The sequence below is a fragment of the Mastomys coucha genome, unplaced genomic scaffold, assembly GCF_008632895.1.
Source record: "Mastomys coucha isolate ucsf_1 unplaced genomic scaffold, UCSF_Mcou_1 pScaffold23, whole genome shotgun sequence".
Taxonomy (NCBI): Eukaryota; Metazoa; Chordata; class Mammalia; order Rodentia; family Muridae; genus Mastomys; species Mastomys coucha.
The window spans coordinates 72,225,220-72,242,850 of record NW_022196906.1 but is presented as its reverse complement, the minus strand read 5'-3'; the positions used below and the strand labels follow the sequence as shown (position 1 = coordinate 72,242,850).

Here is a 17,631-nt window from a genome sequence, read left to right as displayed (position 1 = left end):
TTTCCCTCTCCCTTTCTTCCCCCAAGTCCTTGGTTTTTCAAGGCAGGGTTTTACTATGTAGCTCTGGCTGTCCTGGAACTCACTCTGTAGCCTAGCCTCACCTTGAACTCAGCCATTTGCCTGCCTCTACTTGCTGGGATTAAAGGTGTTTGTCACCACTGCCCAGCTATGCCCACTGCCCAGCTAAGTCCAGTGTTTTCTCTAACTCATGTGATTCTCTAAGATTGCCCAAGGGTTAAAGACAAAGCTCTGAGACCTCAGCTTTCCAACCTTACCTACCTTTGACTCTTCTTTATTAGCTTGTGCTATAAAAGAGATGGGAAGATGTTTTTGGAATGTAAACATGGCAGAGGATATTTGCTTTGTGATACATGCTTCCTTGACTTTTCTAAGAAGGTTATGTATTTTACAGTGTCAGGTTAATGTCCGAGGTTGAGGGGAGGCACCAGGGAAGTCATGGGGTCAGGGCTCTGGCACTTTCACACACAAGCACTTAGTCCTGACTTAGTCCTGCCCAACCTTTGGACTACAAGTAACAGAAGTTTTCCTACTGGTTAAAGAGATTTTTGGTGATCTCACACAACCTGAAAGGTTTTAGGTCAGTAGGTCACTTGTTTTGCATGGTGGCCTTCTAAGCAGAAAGGGAAGGCATAGTAGCCATCAGAAAGCCTGGGGTTAGCAGTGCCTGGCTTCTTCATCCCACTTTTGATGAGAGTGAATAGGTGGGGGGGGGGGTAGGAGTGCTGAGGACACGTTTGGCTGTGTGCAGTGAGGTGTATGGGAGGCAGGCAAGTAGTCAGCAGCAAGCCTGTGGAGCCGGCTGGGGTTTTGCGCACACCTGGCCTTTCCATCATGGAGTAGCAGGTAGCATTTGTTCCCTCCCATTTAACTCTGCCTTCTGCCAAAACCAGAGACCACCTGCTGAGGAAGCATCCTTAGCAGCAGTGACTTCTTTTTCAGATTATACAAAACAACAAAAAAAGGAGTGACTGTACAGCTAGAGCTTTCCCTAGATTTTATTCTCACCAGATGTCTGGGGAATTCTGAAGAGAACAAAAATCAAGTAAGTAGGGTGGTATAAAATATCCAGACCACTCAGCTTGTGTACGGCTCGTGGGGCTTCCACGACTGCCTGCCTGTGCATTCACTGCTTCTGCTCCTGATGCACCTGTCCTGGGCCTGCGGCCCCCCAGTCCACAGCCCAGGTGTGTCTCTGTCCTCCCCTCCCCCCCAGCCGCTCTCGATATGCGTGAGGGTGAGGCTGAGCTGCGCACCTGCTTGTGTTCTGCCTGCTTGTCATCAGCTCTGAATTTATGTGTACCTGCCTCAGGCATTGGGTAGTCCAGTGCCTGGAACACACACACACACACACACAGACACACACACACACACACACACACACACCCTATTGTACTGAAAAAATGCATTTGTTTGTTTGTTTGTTTGTTTATTCAGATAAGCAAACTCCTTAGCCTGTATTCTAGACCACCCATGCTGGGATCCCTGCCTTCTTAAGCCGTTCATGTCTCCAGCAGTCTTTAAGGATTGCCTGGGTTTTGTTAATTTTCTGTTGCTGTTTAAGGACCATGACCAAAAGAAACATGGAGAGGAAAGGGTCTGTTTTACCTTGAAGATTACAGTGCACCACTGAGGGAGGCCGGGGCAGGAACTCAAAGGATATGGAGGCAGGAACTGAAGCCCAAGCCAAGGAGTGTTGCTTACTGGCTTGTCTCCCATGGCCTCCTCACTGTTCTTATACAACCCAGGACCTTGTGCCTAGGGATGGCACCGCCCACAGAGGGTTGGGCCCTCCCACGTCATTGATTAGTCAAGAAAATGCCCTACAGACTTGTCTGCAGGCCAATCTGATGGAGGCATTTTCTCAGCTCAGGTTCTTCCCAGGTGACTAGCTTTTGTCAAGTTGACAAAAAACTCAGCCAGTACAAGGCCCGATGAGTCTTGCTTCTGCACAGCCCGTGTCTGCCTACGGTATGCTGTATGCAGCACTGGCCCAAGGCTGCCGTATTAATAGCAGACGTTTGCTATCCACCTGTGTGTGGGGGAGGGGGAGAAGCAGGGGTGTTGCTGAGTCAGCAGATCCTGCTGGCAGCAGGTCAGCTGTAGCACCAGAGATAACACATCATTAGTCATGTTGACAGAAGGACATTTCTGCCCCTCCTCACCTCTTACTTAGCAGGGGCGTTAATGAGGAGCAAAATGGCCAAAAGGCAGGAAGTGTTTCTGAAGCCATTGCCTTTGTTGTTCACATGCCAGGTAATCTGCCCCCGAACCCCCCTCCCCCCAAAGAGTTAAGTGAAACCACAGTTATATTTTTTGAAATGCCAATAGTAGCTGTGTGTTAGCCGCTGGGAGTATTCTAGCTGCACTTACTCAGAATTCAGTCCTTAGGTCAGCCTAATGGGGTATGTGGGATTTGCTTTTTTAATAAAGCTGACACTGAAGGCTTTTTGACAGCAGAGGTGAGAAAAGACTAGGCCAAGGTTAATCCAGACTCCAAAGACGGATGCTTTTTCATGTTAATTCTGAAGGTTCAACAAGGGGTGGCCTTGTGATCTTTGTGCTACTGGATGTGAGTTACTAGGTCATGAGGATGCAAGAGTTGCTCTTCTCAAGAGTCTTAGCATAGAATCAGACAGCTGGGTAGATCAGGCTGTGAAGAAGCCTGGCTTGTGGAGCCAGCAGCAGATTCTTTCTGGAGGTCCTGGGCAGCCTGGGAAAAGGCAGGAGACACTGCAGAACCAAGAGGGAAGGCACACTTTGTTTAAGGAGAGGGTTGGAGCCCCATCTTGGGTTGCCTGGGATGCAGGTAAAGGAGTCTGGCTCAGGTTCTGTGGATGAATGAGAGTCTTGTAAGACATGCACTTAGAAACCATGTCCTAATAGCAGCTCATGGATGGATCTGAGGGAAGCCAGGCTAGAGATGAAAGCAAAGCAGGGACAGAGTCTGCTGATTAGACAAATTTGGAACCCAGGAGCTTGGGGGAGTCCCTGTAACAGGGATTCTCAGTTGGGATGCTTACCTCAGAGTCTGTGGAAAGGGGCGAGAAGACCTTGAGAAGGGAAAGATCAAAGTCACTTTTCTCACGGTGCAGCAGTCTGCTAGGTGAGTGAAGTGGGGTTGAACATGGAGGCTTCTGGGAACTGGAGGTGAGGGGTGTTGTTGGATAGATAGATAGATAGATAGATAGATACATACATACATACATACATACATACATACATATATATATATATACAGTCTTGAAGATGCCAGCCTCTGCTGCTCATTTTCTTTGGAGTGGTCTGCTGTCCAAGCCTGGGATAGAGAAAAGCAGATGTGGGTACCAGGTCCACTTATGTAAGAGTAGTGGCTGGATATGGGTCAGACCTTGTAGGAGTCTGATGGAAAGATACTTGGGATGCCATAGGCTGGGCAGAGAAAGAAGGGAGTTGCAGTGAGAAGTGAGTGGTCAGAGTGAAAGTGGAACTGGTTGTCATGGGGCAAGGCCACATAAGAGGCCATAGCCAGACCTGAGATATTGAAGTTGGCAATTTGTGAAAGGGAGGGGAAGGTCTGGGTAAGGCTAGGCTTGTGACTCATGGCTAGATGGCAAGGAGCAGACAGGGGGTGTGGTGGCCACTGCCCTTTCGAGAGGCCAGGAGTGGCTGTGCTTGCTCTGTGGGTGGGTCAACTCCACCATGATGAGCCACAAAGTCATGGAAGGGACAGGTGGGCAAATTACAGTATTTGAAGACCTAACTATAGCCAGACCTGTGGCAAACCCCAAAGGGGCCAACTCCCCCTCTTCCCAGCATGGCTAGGTGGGAGTGGGTGTCCCTGGGAAGCTGTCCCTGCTTCCCCACCCCGCCCCTCATCCTTGGAAATAACTTTTGTGCCTGAGTGTTCTGACTTTTAAGCATTCAAGAGCTTGAAAGTAAACAGCTATTGAGGAATTTGGAAAGGCACTGTGGTCTGTATGAGACCATGTTAAGTTGGATTTTAGGACTGGGAAGGGAGCGGAGTGGATGATGATGCTTGAGTCAGATACCAGAGTCTTGGAACATCTTCCCATTTTTGGTCATCTCATCCGACTTGGAAGATAACTCAGTAGCTAATTAGTTTTCAGTAGGAGCTAATAGGGCTTGATTGTAATCTGAAGCCTGGGGCTCCAGGAACTGCGGGCTGGGTGCTTCGTCTTTTTGCCCCTTCTGAGGCCTTGTAAGCTTCCTTCTTTCTTCATGTCGAGAGCCCCTCTTTGGCTGTCCAGTTTGTTTTTAAAGATCTGTGTGATCTTTACATTATGTGTTGGTGTGTGGGTTTATGTTTGTGAGTGCAGCTGCCCATGGAAGCCAGAAGTGTCAGATCCCCTGGATCTGGAGTTACAGGTGGTTGTGAGCAGCTAACAAAGGTTCTGCAAACTGAACTCAGGTCCTATTCAGGAGCCGCGAGTCTCTCCAGCCCCTCAGCTTATTTCTTGGCCCACCCCCTCCTCTCCCCAGCTTGTTCACAGCATTTTCTCCTTTGTTTGCACTCTGTCTGATCTGCTTCTTTATAGAACTCAGTTCAAGTTAGTTGGCTAAAATGTAGGCCAGTTTTGTCTCCCTGGACTGATTCAGTTTTGTACCCTGTTTCCTTGGTGCGTTTGAACTCAGTGAGCTAACTGAGGTGGGACTGCCTACATAGTGGGGAGCGGTTTCTCTGAACCAGCAGCTGAAAGTGCAGGCACATCTCAGTATGATCACATTGTGAGTTTATTCACGTTTCAAAACAGTGTTGAAACTCCTTAGGAATCCTTCTCAGGCTGCCTGCGCATGTCACTGGCCATTTTTGTTTGCATGTCCCGGCCCTTTCGATGGTTGGGTCAGAGAACTGAGTGTAAAGCTGCAGGCTGTGGATCAGCTGGGGACATTTGCTTGTGTGCTAACATGAAGTCATGGCACACTGACTCACTGGTGAGGAGGCACACAGATTTTTGACTGTCGTGGCCTGCTTGGTAGAGTGTGCTGCCCGCTCCCTCCTTCTCAGCATGTCTTTCTTTAAGAAACTTGCTTTCCAATATGATGTACTTACTAAGGGACTAACAGTTAAAATTTACCAGTACCAAAGACTGTCCAGTTCATTCTTTTGTTGTCATTGGAGATAAATGTGCAATGTTGGTCTTCGGAAATCTGAAATAATTGGAAATTGGTTTGCTGTCCTCCAGAGGAGAGATCTTGGGAAGATGAGTTCTCCTAAGAGGTTTTAAACAACGATGTGTGTGGGTCCATGTCTGTGGACACTTAAACTGGGCTCATTGCCAGACCTCTTGAATTCTTGTTAAGTCAACAGCTGGGTTGCCTCTCTCTGGCTGGTCAGTGTAGGACCAACACAGTGCCTTAAACTGAGTGCTTTGTCAGGAAGCACTTTAGAGTTATTACTGATGTCCCTGAGGCCACACTATGTGAGGTATTGGTGTATAGGCCTTTGGTATTATACACACGTAGGTTCATATCCTTTTTTAAAATTACCTAATGGTGATGTGATCTTGCAGAGTTAGTTAGCATTTTTGAGCCTCATTTTTTTTTAAATCCTTAAGTGAGAATGATAAATTCATCACAGGCATTATGAGGAATGCAGCGCCATATAAGCAAAGCACCCAGCTCTGTTGCACTCTGTTCTGATGCTAATTATTGTCAGAAAGAAAGGGTTCCTGTTCAGAATTGCTCATACATTTGTCAGAGGGAGTATAAAACACACAAGACTAAGAACCCTGAACTAGAGTTTATTGCACACAGTCTACTGTATGAAGCACATAGACTAATGGTTTTCCTTAATGCTGATGTCATGTCAGTGCAAGTCATGAGTCTGTCAGGTGTCGCTTCATAGTGGAGTTTCCTACGTGAGATTTACTATTCTCTACTCTGTTTCCCTACCTACTGTGTACACACAGACACATAAGCACGGGCACCTACACACATACACACACACACACACACTCATTCACACTCACACATTCACATACACTCACATGCACTCACACACACACTTATACTCACACACACACACTCATACATACTCACACACACATTCACACACACTCACACACACTCACACACACTCACACACTCATTCACACTCATATACATATTCACACATACTCACACACACTCACACGCACTCACACTTACACACACACATTCACACACTCGCGCACACTCACACAGTTATACACACTCACACACACTCATACACACTCACACACATTCACACACACTCACACACACTCACGTGTACTCACACACACTCACGCACACTCATACAGACACACACTCACACACTCATACACACACACACACACACACACACACACACACACTCATACACAAACAGGGAAGGGAAAGAGGGAGAGAGGGAGGGAGGGAAGGAGAGCACACAAGCTGAGCATATTCTAAGGAACCGTTCTAGTGCCTGAGGCTTAATTCAGGTCCCCTCTGTTTGGGGAATTGAAATATGGTAACACTTGCTTATAATTCTGGCTTACCAAGGCCCAGGAACTGTCTCTGGACAGTGAGATCAGTATCCCCTTGTGCCTGTAGGGAAATCGAAGCATCAGCAGTCAGTGGGCAGATGTTCCTCCAAAACTTTTTTTTGCTTTGGGCAATATGATCTCGATCTTACTGAGAGACAGCCAGGGCACATTTTGAAGTATTCTATTTGTATTTGCTTTCAGGGCTAGCAGTGAAAGACAATCCTTGGCTTTGGCCTACCTCGCTGTGGAAGCAGAATGCGTGTTTCCCATGCACGGCTAGCTGAGCCCAAGCTCTGCTCAGCGGAGCTCAGGTGTGCTGCTGCTTTTAGTTTTCACCTTTCCTTTGCAGTATCGGAAGTGGAATAACTCTGCTTTCTCTTCTTGCTAATCATTTAAAGTTTACACTGAACGTTTGATTTTTTTTATAGTGGGAGCTCATTTGGCAAGTGTATGTCTGATGTGATTCCAGCATCAGAAACCATTTAAGAGACGATGCTTCACTCTTCAGTGCCCTTGGCAATGGGCAGGCACTTCCTGGATAATCTCCACCCATGGATGGTGATGACCAGAGGGTACATAGTCTTCTTGTTTGGTATTTTGTAGTTCTTAACTTGGTGATAATATTCAGGGTAAGTTAGCCTTAAAACACACACTAGATACTGGGTACGTTCAGGTCTTATTCATTGTTCTTTGTTCATTACCTGTAGGAGCATTTGAGGATTAGAATTGATTCCCCTGGTGTCTCTCCCAAACTGCTCTTAAATGTCATGCAAAAGAAACATCTGGAGAAAGAACAGGGACGTAGCTGGAGCTGCTGCCCCTGGTAACTACAGAAACCATTAGGTTTTTGTAGTCAGTTGGGGCTGCCAGAATCCACACAGAGCTGTGTGTTGTCACTCGCTTTGAATACAGCCCAATCATAGTAAGAATGTGTTTGTGATGTGTCTCTTAATCAAGATTCCACATATTTTCTAGAAAGATTTTGTGTTAGCCGGCTCTGCTGCTGTAACAGATATCTCAGATGACGTTCAAAGAGAAAAGGGGGATTTTGGTTCACAGTTTCAGGTGTGCAGTCCACAGCTGGTTGGTTCTTGCTGCCTTTAGGCCTATAGCAATGTGTGTGATGAAACTGAACTTTTCTCCCCATGAGCAAGAGAAAAAGGAAGAGCAGGGAGCTAGACCCTTCTGTTTCCCTCAGGACAAGTTTCCAGTGAGCTTCAGCCCTCCTACAGGTCCTACGCTTTTAGGGTTCCACCTTCTCACAGTATTTGGATGCTGGAGCCTTTGAAAGCTCTTCCAGATCCAGATTGGTGTCCTGGGTTAACTGCAGAGCCATTTGAAAGCCAGAGAGCTGGATGGTGGGGCTGGAGTGGGATGTGGTGGGGTAGGGCAGGGAGGACGCCTGCTTCCTGCTGTGCTGTCTTCTTCCTTACCTAGCTGCTTTTGTATATGCTGAACAGTCTGAGACCCCCCCCCCAAAAAAAAAAAAAAAAAAAGAAAAGAAAATTGAACAGCATCTCCTTGAAGAGACCTCTGCACATTCATTAAAGACTGAGAAAATAGCCAGACTTTCAGTCAGGGCTTTAGCTGTTAAGCTAAGAATCATTCACTTGGGTTGCTATTTTCAAAAGGAGAGTTTTTTGCTTTTGTTTTGTTTCATTTGCTCCCAATGGAAATTACATTAATGACAATTTTAGAAACCTTGACAAATTCAGCAATGTTTGTAAAGGAAGAAAAGAAAAAGATAAGAAAAGATAAGAGTCACTTTTAATCTCTACTTGAAGGAGTCCAGCCCCAAGAGACAGACTGGTGCCTGGCTTGCTTTACCAAGGAGGCAGGAGCTAAAGGAGCCCACAGGGGTCACTCCCAGAGCACCGCCCTGCCACCTGGCACTGCCTACCTCACCACACCTGCTTCCCTGGCATAGTGCAGGCCTTGTTCTTTATTGGACTCTGAGCTCCTTGAGGGACGGAACCTGACTGTGTGTCTCCAGAGTTGATGGTAATGTTGGCACTCAAAACAGATTAAGACGTTGAAGCTAACTTCTATGCATTTTTGACTTTACACCATTTAATTGAATAAAGACAATTCTGTATAGTCTGTACTTTCATTTCTTCCCCTATAGTTTAAGGAGAAGTTTATATTTTTATTGAGTGATGTATAACATACAGAGACAGGGTACATATGATGAATGGGAAGTGGCCCGTCCTCCTCGTTATAAAGCACAGGATGGACCCTTGTTTGGTGTTTCATATCTTTTCATGGATGATATGTATACACGTATGAATTCATTTGATCTTTATAAAACCTGCCTTTGAAATGCAAAGCTGTGGTGGGCATGGGAGTAGATGCATCCTGGCATTCTGTCCCGGCCCTGGCATCCTGCTGTAAAGATGGTGAATGCCCCAGGATATATAGTGAAGGTTTTTGCCAATTTCTTTGGTGGCCAAAAGGCAACAAACATCCAGGAAAGTGGAAATAAAGTGAGTTCCTGTCTGTGAAATTGTTTGGATACATTGTGGTGTGGTTGGGGTGCAGTCTTTAGAAAGAGCTGGCAGAGATCTCAAGATTGCATAATAGCTCATTTTCTCAAACTCTGGAAAGCTTTATGTGTGGCTGGGTATATGTGCATTAACAGTTGATGTTATTAGCCTGAAGGAAGCTAAGGAAGGGAGGGGTGAGGTTAACAACACCTTCACAATTGCATTATTTTCCTCCTTTTTAAATGTGCTCTTGACTTTTTTCCCAGAATAGACATCAAGGTCATTGAAGTGATTGCCAAATCCATTTCCTTTCACTTTTAGGAAGCAGCGGCAATGAGTAGTAGTTAAATCCCATTTAATTTCATTTCATATACGCTTTTATCCTTTGGTGCACGAGTCAAATAAGGCAGAGAATACAGACTCTGGCAGGGCGGCAAAACTCCACCGCACAGACTTCCTCTTGACTCGAGGCTTACATGGAGGGTGGTGTCAGTGGCCAAGGGTGTGACAAATGGAGGATAGGGCACAGCTGAACCTGCACTTCAAGGTGGGGTGATGCACTGCAAGGGGGTGATGCACTGCAGGGGGGTGATGCACTGCAGGGGGTGATGGACTGCAGGGGGGTGATGCACTGCAAGGGGAGGTGATGCACTGCAAGGGGAGGTGACGCACTGCAGGGGAGGTGATGCATTACAATGGTGTGATGCACTGCAGGGAGGTGATGCACTGCAAAGGGGTGATGCACTGCAAGGGGAGGTGATGCACTGCAGGGAGGTGATGTAAGGGGGTGATGCACATAGTGAACTGTCAGAGCAGAGCTTGGATACAGCTCTGAGGGTCAGAGACAAGAAACACTAAAGAACTCTAGAGGTGGAGGCAGTGAAGGCCAGATGATGACTGGACCGTCTCACTAGAAAGTGGCAGAGCGGTGCAGTGGGTAGGGTTAATATGGAAAGGCATTTTGGGGAAAGACTTTTATATATCTTTTCCATTTGACTTCTAAACACATCTCCCCTTCGTTACACATCTCACTGTATCTTTTCTTTATTTGTATCTGTAGCAAGTAGAGCTGTGATGAAGGGGGACCTGGAAAGTACTTGAAAACACAGTATTTCATCACCTCTCTTCATATAAGTGCCTATTGCAACCCCTGGGGAGTTAGTTAAACTGCTGTTAACAGAGCCTTGAATTACTTCCTCCTAGACTGTGGAGGAAGGTTGGACGTATGTAAAGGAATGGGAAACTTCTGTGGACTAAAGAGCTGGAAAGCCAGATGGAGAGGAAAGCGGGGGAGGCGGGGCCCTGTGTGCGTGTGAAGCCCTGAGTACCATGCTCAGCTCCCGAACCTCCCATCCTTTCCACCTGAGATTTCCTGGTTGGCTAATTTGGCCCTGTATCTCACCAAGAGGTGAGAGGTGTTGTATCTCACCAAGTCCTTTTTTGATGCTATATGGCAAACAAAATGAAATCACAAGCCAAGGAACAAAAGCCGTCACCTGGGAGAGACTTGGATGAATGCTACCCCAGAAGGAGTGTGTTACAGAATTGTCATCAGTGCATGAGTGGCCATTGTCATTCGGACATCAGCTGTTATGATCACCTTCCTGGGTGGAGGGGGAAAGGTCATCAGTCACTCCTGCACGTCTGCTCTCACTGAGTGTATTTAATCTTGTTACTGCTGCGTGTGGGCTTGCGAGGGCGGGAGCTAGAGTCTCTAGAGCAGTGGTTCTCACCTTCCCAATGCTGCGACCCTTTAATACAGTTAGTTCCTCATGGCGTGGTAACCCTCGCCTCCCCAACCAGGAAACCATTTTTGTTGCTACTTCATAACTGTAATTCTGTAGTGTAACCATCTGTTTTCTGATGAAGACCATCAGACACCTATGAAAAGATGTTTGATCCCCAAAGGGGTAGTGATCCACAGGTTGAGAACCACTGCTCTAGAAGGCGGGTGGGCAGTTGACTGGGGTAGGAGCCTAGGAATTCCAGACTCTGCCTTTGTTCTGGCACAGTGAGGATTTTTGATGATGAAGCTTCTCATTGGCTCACCAAGCTGGAGTTGAGTGGCATCGATTCTGTGTTGGGGTCCTGTCTGGGGTGAGGAGGCGTTCTGTGCAGCTCCTTGGGAAAGATACAACATTGTGTACATGCCTGTTGGATCCTTGTAGAGTTTATAGTTTTAGTTAATATGTTAACTCAGGCACATGATTCTTCAACTCAAATTAGCCACCTTTCTGCAGTCTCTTTATGAATGTTGTCTTTAGGCCAAGTCTCCATGACTGTACTGAGTTTTAGGGTTTTGGATCTCAGGGCAAGACTGTGTTTCTTGAGGCTAAATCTGTTCTAATTAGATTACCACATCAGTGTAAAACACAGTGCAGCCAGCTCTAAAGAGCACTTTCCCCTCAACCACACAGAGCCGATTTTACACACCTTCCTGATCAATTTCAAGGACCCTAAAATTGGCAGCATTTATGTGACTGGAAGAAAGTGCGAGCTAGAGACTGCTTCCAGGTAGTGATTAGGGTCTTCACTAGCTGCTCATTCTTCCAAATTCTTCACCTTTTGAGCTTCCATTCTTATACTGTCTCCCTGGAGTAAAATGGAATGGTCTCTGTGTGTCATGCTGGGTGTGTTGGCGGATGAGCCAGTACGTAAAGCACATGGTAGGTAGGATATACTGCTTACCAGCCCACCAGCTAAAGCTTAGGTTTTCAACTGTGGAAAGCATTGCTCTGTCCTCAACCCTGGGGTCTTCTAACAGGCAGATCAGCCTGTCAATCAGCGTTTGTTAATTGGCTGTAGCTTGTCCAGCCAGTTTGACTCCTCACTCCTCATTTTATCCCTCAGAGTGTGTTTCTCTGTTTTGTCTAGAATACCACAAGGAAGTGTTATTCATACATTACTGAATTACCGGGGGTGGGGGGGTGGCGGGGAGGTCATTGAAAGGTGTGGGGCATTATTTGCTATAATGAGAAAGGTATACATTGAAGTCACATGCAGTAAGATCAGAATTTGCAAAATATATTTGCAAGTGAAATAGATATAAGTGGGAAAAAAGTAGAGCAACACACAGAACTGTCAGCACTTAGGGGCACCATGGGTGCTGCTCACTCATATCCCATAGTGCCAACCACGGAGAGCCGTCTCTGCATGCGTTCATCCTCTGGGTATTAGAGCTTATTCTCTCTTTATCATTTCAAAGAACACATGAGATCAGTCATCCCTCTTTCTCAGAACAGTGGGAAGAAACCTTTCTCCCTTTACTCCATGTTTGTTCTGGTGTGTAGTGTTGGTTCACTGTGAGCTTTCTCTGCGGAGCGGCATTTGTACATCACTTGACTACCTTGTGGGTTCTGTGTCTGCCTTGGATCCCAAGTAGCTTGCCTCACTCTCTCTGCTTGTTCTCTTGGGACAAAGCCACAGGTGACTTTCCTGGACCCTCCCATAGGCATTTTGCTTTTAATAGCTACTTCCATAAAGTGTAAGTTGTAGTTTGTGACCGCACTGGACAAATATAACTCAGCGTTGACTCATTATTACCCACTCATTGTCACTCAGTTGATGTTAAAGAAATTGGGACATTTTTGAGCCCTCCTTCTCTCAAGTACAGTGTCTCTTAAACCTTATATGACTCCTGACCTGTCATCTGTCTCGGACTGAGCAATGTGAGTTATGATGTGCCTCTCTGTGTCACTTATTCAGAAAGTATTTTGTGGTTCTTGATTATGTGAGTAGTTCTTCCTCCTTCCTCTTCTCGTTTTTTGCTGTTTTGAGATAAGGCCTCGTGTAGCCCTGGTAGATAATAGAATTCATTGTGTAGCTCTCTGTGAACTTGCGGCTGTTCTCCACTTGTCTCCTTTGGAGGACTGGGACTGTATTAGGCGTGCATCACCACGCCTAGCCTTGCTTGTCCTTATTATGTTATTTCTACCGTCCTTCCAGGTTATTGTTCTGTGAAGCTGCTACTGTATTAGATGGTGCTAAGGGAATGTTAGCAGAGCTATGCTGTGTGGTTGGCTTTGGAAGGGCGTGGCAGTTTGTCCTTTTCCTTTTCTTTATAGTACTTGACGTTTTGTTCACCCTCTTCTCCTCTAATTTTTAATGTGAGATCAAGCTGGTTCTGCATTTTAAGTAGGGACAGTAGAGTATTTCAGTGCTGATTTTGAAATAAAGTTCATCAAAGAGAATATCATTTCCAAACTGGGTCATGTGTTGAGAGAAACTATCTCTTTCTGTTCTTACCGACTCTGCATTTGCAGGTATTCTGAGAATTGCTAAAGGGTTGGGTGGCTGGAATGAAGTATAGATCCTTGGCAATAAGAACATAGCAGAAATTACAGAGGAGCCGAGGGGTGTGTACCGAGATAGCAAAGGCTCACATGTTCAGGAGAGCAGGGAACATGTGTATAGACTTGACTCTTCACTCCTCAGACAAATGGGCAGCTCTGAAATATAGGTCCACAAGAAGCAAGAGAGGCATTCAGTGACCTGCACACAAGGAGTGGAGGAGAGAAGTTAGATGCAGTTGATTCTATCAGAGTTGCTGTACTCTAATCCAGGAAGAAATCTTTAGTATTCCGCAAACCAGGAAATGGTTGACATTCTCCTTGTCTTCACAGGCTGGGGCTGGGAGCAGTGAACACACATGCTGCTTATGGTTGATGGGAAGGGCAAACTTCCAGGGTGCAGATTGTCGCAGGACAGGAGGCCAGTTTCTAATAGACTCATGGGCTGTGGAGTGGTTGGTTCACATTTTAACTCTGCTTCACTCAGTGTCACCAGACAAATGGCTACCTCATCTGTCAGTGGCAAAGTGTTGAAATCTCATTGAATATAACTAAATTCTCATTTGTTGCCCTCCACTTTGTCCCCATGGAATACGCTCCTTCAGAATGTGAGGAAGATCTCACAGTTCTCAGCTGCACAGAGAACTGGTTCTCTTCTGAACTCTTGCAGACTTCTAACCGACATGTGTAGCTTTGGGAGATGCCAGACTGTCCCATGAGTAAGGAAGACTGAGCTCAGTTGGGTTCAGGCCTTCCCATGTGCTAGAAAGGGCCAGAAGAACCAAGAATGCTACCATGCTGTCCCGTTTCTTCCAGAATAGCCATCATAAATACTTGTGTCCCAGTTACCTTTGATTGTCAACTGGACATTGCTTACGTTTCTGGGTCAGTCTATCATTGAAGGAAGCTGGCAGGATCCCAAGACTTTGTCAAGCTGACAGTCAGAGATAACTAGTGGTCAGGTACTTAGATGCATTTCCAAAGTGTATATTTATCTGCAGAATAGATTGCCTATGTGCAAAGGTATCTGTGAATTCAACCAGTGTATCTGTAGATGATGGCGTCTAAAGGTTGGGCACCATCTAAACTTTTCTGTTGTCTTGATCCTTATAGTGAGCCTGGGTCACTGCTGAGTCTAACCTGCCTGGGTTCGAGGTATCTGAAGTTTCTATCACAGCCCTTCTCATGGACCTGTCGTGCATTCCCACTTAATGCTGTCCTCATCTGTGAGCATCACCCTCCCTTTTAATTTTAAAGTGTGTTTCTATCAGCATGGGAAAGTTTGGTAAGTTATATTTGTGTATTTAAAATGTGCGCATCATCGTGAGTGGTGGCGCATACCTGTAATTTCAGCACCATGGATCTGAAGCCGGAGGATTGTAAGTCTGATCTTTCTTCTTTTTTACAGTCCTCAAGAAAACTGCCCTGGCTTTTGTTCCCTGACTTGACTGCCTCCTCTAAGTTCTTTCCACTTACCAGGGGCCCTGCTGTATTTTGTGTTGTGCTTGAATTTTGTCATATGATCCCAGATAATCTATAGACTTCCTTGTTGCTTCCTGTAAATGGTGTATTTATATGCTAGTCAATTATAGGCCAAAGCGTATACTGTCCGGTGTTACTGTAATTGACCTTGGCAAAATCTGAATGCGAGCCAGAAAATATGCTTAGAAACTGAACTTGGAGAACCCCAGGGTCATTAAAAAAAAAAAAAAAAAGCTTTCTAGATGCACGTCTGATTTCTACAGTTCTTTTAGAAAGCATATCAAGTTGGCATCAGGCCTGCTCTTACATAGACCTCACGGTCTTTCCAGAGGGTTCTGTCATACTTTAGGTCAGTATATAGGAAAGTACATATGTTTACCATCTTGGTGTTAGGCTGTATCAAGCAAGTTTGACTCTTTGCCCATGGCAGGTTTTTAGATACTCAGAACCATGACTGGAGCTATAGTTATTTGACTCATAAAAGTTCGGTTTATATGTTCCCTTGTAGAGTTCATAATGTTAGTAGGTTTGAAATTTTGACTATGCAACAGAGGTGTAGAGTGGACTTTGGATACAGTTTATTATGATCCTTTGCAACTCTGAAGAATTGGAAAGTGATCTTGAATGCTAATTTGGGCAGGCATAGATCAAGAAGCCTGGCTATCATATTGGCCTCTCCCTCAGGTGTTTGGTGAGTTCTCAACTGCTTGTATTGTTAGTTTTAAAAGTACAAGCAGTTGGACTGGGGTGGGTGTGAGAGGAGCAGAGATGTCAAATCATTGTCCAGCTATTCTAGTTGAACCATCAAGTTGCAGGTTCTGTGAAAGATCCTTTCTCAGAAAAATACAGTAGTGAATGATAGAGGAAGATCCACTTAGGGACACACGCATGCACACACGTAAACACACAAAAGGAACTTTTGTGGAAATGGAATTAGAAGTCATATTGTGCTGGCATTCAGAAATAGACTGGCATCGAGTAAGTCCCTTTGTATGCGGAGGGAAGAAGCTGTGTTCTTTATCTCAGCCTTGCTGTCCCCTCCCACCCCAGCCAGCTAGTTTCTATATCTACACAACCAGATCCTGCACCAAGTGTCTGAGGCTTGGATCCTCATCAGAGTCAACCGAGGATATTTATAAACTGCAGCGTATCACCCATCGCAAACCTCCCAAATCAAACTCTGACAGGGCCTAGGGAACCTGTTGATAATGTAGATTGGGGATGTTGTCTGCTCGGAGAACTACTAGAAGCATTAAGTCCTGTAACCCATAATCCACCAAGTCCTCAGGCAAAGAAATTCAAAAGTGTACTTCATATTAATCAAACCAACAAAAGCAAAGCAAATGTGAGCTTTTACATTTGCTTTACATTTACATGACATTACTAGAATGCGTTTACTGTCCAGTCCCGCACTTATAATTTCATATGCATCTTAGATAAATGCAAGCTGTTGTAATAGCTGAGGTTCTTGTAACTCCTTATGCTCCACCCATTTCCTCCTGAGGACTGTGTTGTCTCTGCTGTGGTGAATGCACACTTTAACCTTCCCACCCATCCCTTCCTTGGGCTCAGGCCTCAGAAGGCCCAACCAGCAGAATCAGAGAACATTAGACTTATAGCAGAAGCTGGCCTGACATTTCACATCTGCCAGTCGGTGTGTAGCAACTGATTGCTTACTAGGTGGTGTAAGAGCCAGCACTTTATAAGCTCTTAAAACCGCTGATGTTAGTGATGTAACAAGCCTGCGCCAGGGTTCTTTGAATTCTTACCGTGTTCTGTGCTGAGTGGTCAGCCAACGGAAAGCTTTGAGAAGGCATGCTTATGTTGTGTTGGGGGCAGGTGGTCTTCAGCAGGCCTACTTGAAGATGTAATCACACTTCATAGGGGTCCTGAGCAGAGATACATCCTGTGATTGGCTCTGACCTATGAGGGAATGTTAGGAGCAGAACCTATTGGGAAGGTAGAGGCTCTTTCATTAAAGACTTAAAAAAAAAAACAAACCAAACCAACCAACCAACCAACCATCCATCCATCCATCCATCCATCCATCCAACCAACCAACCAACCAACCATCCATCCATCCATCCATCCATCCATCCATCCATCCATCCATCCATCCATTCATCCATCCATCCATCCATCCAACCAACCAACCAACCATCCATCCATCCATCCATCCAACCATCCATCCATCCATCCATCCATCCATCCATCCATCCATCCATCCATCCAACCAACCAACCAACCAACCAACCATCCATCCAACCAAAACACCCATTGCATAATTTACCTTACCAATGTTCTTTCCTTTTCATAATTAGAACCTCGGTCTGCTGGTAGTAAAGGGGGTGGGGCAGAGATCTAGCTTCCTCTATTTGTCATCTCAGGTGCCCAAGGTTGCTGGCAGGTCTTCAGGCAGAAGAGCCCCTGTCACAGGGTAACACTCTTGGGCCTCAGGCTGTCAGGCAGCCCACCGGCCACCACTCTAGAGGCCACACTAACCAGAATGTTGAGGATCATTCCCACCCACCCCAGGTGCAGCCTCCCAGCTTCCCCCAACCCCCACCCAGTCTCTACTCCTTTCATATCCCTCCTCCTTTCATGTTCCTCTTAAACTCAGTCCTTCTCTGAGTCTTGCTGACCCTGCTCTGAGCTTTCCTGGTATCTCTTCAGCCCTTTCTTCCATATTTTAGCTCACATTTGCTTTGCTTTTGTTGGTTTGATTAATATGAGGTACACTTTTGAATTTCCTTGCCTGAGTACCTGGTGGATTATGGGTTACAGGACTTAACTTGTATTTAAGGTTACTCTCTTGAGACTGTAGCATTCGATCCTAGCAGTCTGTTGACCTCCCTGAAGAATGTCTTT

General features: G+C 45.8%; 1 protein-coding gene and 1 long non-coding RNA gene across 3 annotated transcripts in view; one reads left to right on the top strand and one right to left on the bottom strand.

Moving 5' to 3' along the window:
- Positions 1-17,631, top strand: part of Lrrc1 (leucine rich repeat containing 1) — a 160,553-nt gene that overhangs the window by 10,952 nt on the left and 131,970 nt on the right. The window lies entirely within an intron of this gene.
- Positions 3,051-16,562, bottom strand: LOC116073559. Its single transcript, XR_004111871.1, has 3 exons — positions 16,533-16,562; positions 3,242-3,316; positions 3,051-3,071 (listed from the first exon to the last, which is right to left on the bottom strand). It is a non-coding gene; the product is annotated as an uncharacterized LOC116073559 (long non-coding RNA).